At 40.0% G+C, this 3,011-nt stretch overlaps 1 pseudogene; it reads right to left on the bottom strand.

Moving 5' to 3' along the window:
* Nucleotides 1–387: 387 nt before the first annotated feature.
* Nucleotides 388–1,362, bottom strand: Morf4l1-ps1 (mortality factor 4 like 1, pseudogene 1; annotated as a pseudogene).
* Nucleotides 1,363–3,011: the final 1,649 nt, after the last annotated feature.

A 3,011-nucleotide genomic window follows, 5' to 3' on the forward strand; every position in this document is an offset into this window, starting at 1 on the left:
CTTTGGCACTAGGAATCAGAGCGTTTTTGTCATAGAGCATTAACACATATTATAAAAGTGTGCAGTGTCAAAGGAACAGAACCTCCAGCATGCAAAAGCAGCTTTGTCAACTAGGCAAACGCTCTACAGCGTGTCTCTCCATTGTCCATCACTGATACACTGGTAGAAACTTTGAAATGAAAACAGGAAAGAAAAAAGGAGCAGTTAACTCCTTTTATTTTCTCAGTTTAAAATCAAACAGAAAACAAACATCAACTCTGTTATACACTGTCTTCAATTGCATCATTTGAACAAGAGAAGGACTAATTACCAAACTGTTTACCGAGATCCAAGCATGAGAGAGAGAGAGAGAGAGAGAGAGAGAGAGAGAGAGAGAGAGAGAGCACCTCACACGGCTTTCCAGTGGTACTCGGGAGAAGCCACTTCATAATCACTGGCACTGAACAGAGTTGCAGAATTCTTTGCCAAGTACTTGAGGAAATCATGCAGCTAGATCAGTAATAAAGCAAGCCTTTCCTTGTCTAGAGGTGTACAGGCCAACATCGCTCCAGTTCACACAATCTCAGTAAATGTGGCGCTCCTCACACCTGGGACATCGGAGCATCAGGGTGATCGGCCAGAATTTCAGCAGAATGTGGTCTCTCATATTTATAGAGTACCCGAGTGTCCACCATTGCACTAAAGTATTCATGTATCCCTGCCACACACTCATTAACAGCATATTCCTTATTATCTGTATTTACTCCTCAAGACTTCTAATAATTTGCATAATCCTCCAAAATGGAGTCCACATTCTTCTTGGCAGGAAGATAAAATAAGCTGCTTTTGTCTGGTGATTGAGTCCCAGTCATCCATGAGCCATGGTTTCAGCTCCTCGGGAATCTTCACTTTAACCTCAACTCTGTTCATGATGTTTCTTCATTTTCAACGGTCGGATCTACCCGGGCCCTCTTCTTCCTAGGAGGCTGAGGTGTCTGTCTCACTGGTACTGCCACCATCGCTGTTCCCAGGTGTTTTCTGCTTGTTCTTTTTTGTTTTCACGTCAACATTTTTCTGTTGCAGACCGGATGTCTTCTTCCCTGGAGCACCCCTCTCATCTTTCCCTCTGCATATTGTTCCTGATTGGTCTTTTGAAGTCCTCGCTGTTTCTGCCAATCGGTGTCCACATATTTCATACTCTGCTTTCGGGCACCCATTCATCCCAACCTTTATTCCAATCGCTGTACTGGATAAAATACTTCACTTGTTTGTCCTTTATGGCAACCTTTACACACTTTGCTTCATAAACACAAGGCCCATGAAAGAGCACAGCATTCACTTGCTCTCCTGGAATTTAGGCTTCGGGTCCTGCTTGGGTGTCATTTATATGTGATTTGATGCCCCTGACTACCTAGAAATCTCAATTTTTTTTTTTTTTTGGAGCTGAGGACCGAACCTAGGGCCTTGCACTTGCTTAGAAATCTCATTTTCCAAAAATCCTTTTGTAGTTACATTTATAAAATATTATACTTTTTTATACAATTTAGTTTTTCTAAGTAGATAAAGCTTAACAACATTAACATAGACATGTGATTAGACCTATATCTGTAAATCAGATTTTATTAACATGAATGGACCATTATAACTTTAAGAATTTACACATGACATGGTATAGCAAATTAAGATTGCCTATATATTAACTTTTTGTTGTAGGTTTTAGAACAAGAACCAAGAAGTTAGGGAAGAGTTTATATTTATATTATTATATTTAGCAATTTTAACAATTCTCTTGATTAAAAATATAATACCATAAGATATAACAGTAACAAATAAGTGTATTATTTGTGATAAGAAATTTTCTAAAGGTGGGGAGGGGTGTTAGGCAATATTTGGGGCTTTGCTCCTATACCAACAGTTTTTTTATTGTTGTATAGGTGATCCTCTTCCCAATTTTAGTTTTTAGCCTGTATTCCTAGAAAACCTTAATGACTCATATAATGAATACTCCCAGAAACCCTTGGTGTTTGATATAATTGGGCCCTAATCACATACCAGGAGCAACTGGATACTCAGGTGATGGGCCAGTGACCTTGGCCACCTCCTTGCTCGAAGTACACTATTAACACTTGGCAAGTTCAGCTGCCATTGTTTTAAGTAGGCACATTTGGAGCTTTGACATTGGCAGCTGTTTAGCTGAGATCATAGTGTGCGACATCACCTTAATAAGGGAGGGTTGAATCCAAATTACACATATGAAGTGATGCTGCAAATTAGCACTGCCCGTGTGCATACTGTAAAACTATTAGGACTTGTAAGTTTCCAGGTAAACCTTATAGAAAATATAAGACAGCTTTTATAACTTGTGTAGCATGGCGAGGTAGATTGTTTTATCATAATCATCATTAAATTTACGTTCACGGGGCTGGGGATTTAGCTCAGTGGTAGAGCGCTTACCTAGGAAGCGCAAGGCCCTGGGTTCGGTCCCCAGCTCCGAAAAAAAGAACCAAAAAAAAAAAAATTTACGTTCACATTCCCTAACAAAATTTAACTGGGCAAGCCCTACTAAAACTATGAAGTTGGAGTTCTTTTTGAAAGACTTTGGACAGAGGGTTCCTTTTGTCTTTTCCATGTATGAGCATCCTGTTAGGTTTTGTTATAGAAACCTTTATACTGTGAGATAATAGTAGCCTCTGTGGAAAACAGTTTTTATTTTAGCTGTTTTTTAGTACCTAGTGTCTTTTTCCTGGGCTTCTCAGTCAAATTAAAACAGGCCATTTTTTTTCTTTATTTTTTTTATTAACTTGAGTATTTCTTATATACATTTCGAGTGTTATTCCCTTTCCCGGTTTCCGGGCAAACATCCCCCTAATCCCTCCCTCTCCCCTTCTTTATGGGTGTTCCCCTCCCATCCTCTCCCCATTGCCGCCCTCCCCCCAACAATCTAGTTCACTGGGGGTTCAGTCTTAGCAGGACCCAGGGCTTCCCCTTCCACTGGTGCTCTTACTAGGATATTCATTGCTACCTATGGGGTC

This window comes from Rattus norvegicus, chromosome 6 (genome assembly GCF_036323735.1).
Source record: "Rattus norvegicus strain BN/NHsdMcwi chromosome 6, GRCr8, whole genome shotgun sequence".
Taxonomy (NCBI): Eukaryota; Metazoa; Chordata; class Mammalia; order Rodentia; family Muridae; genus Rattus; species Rattus norvegicus.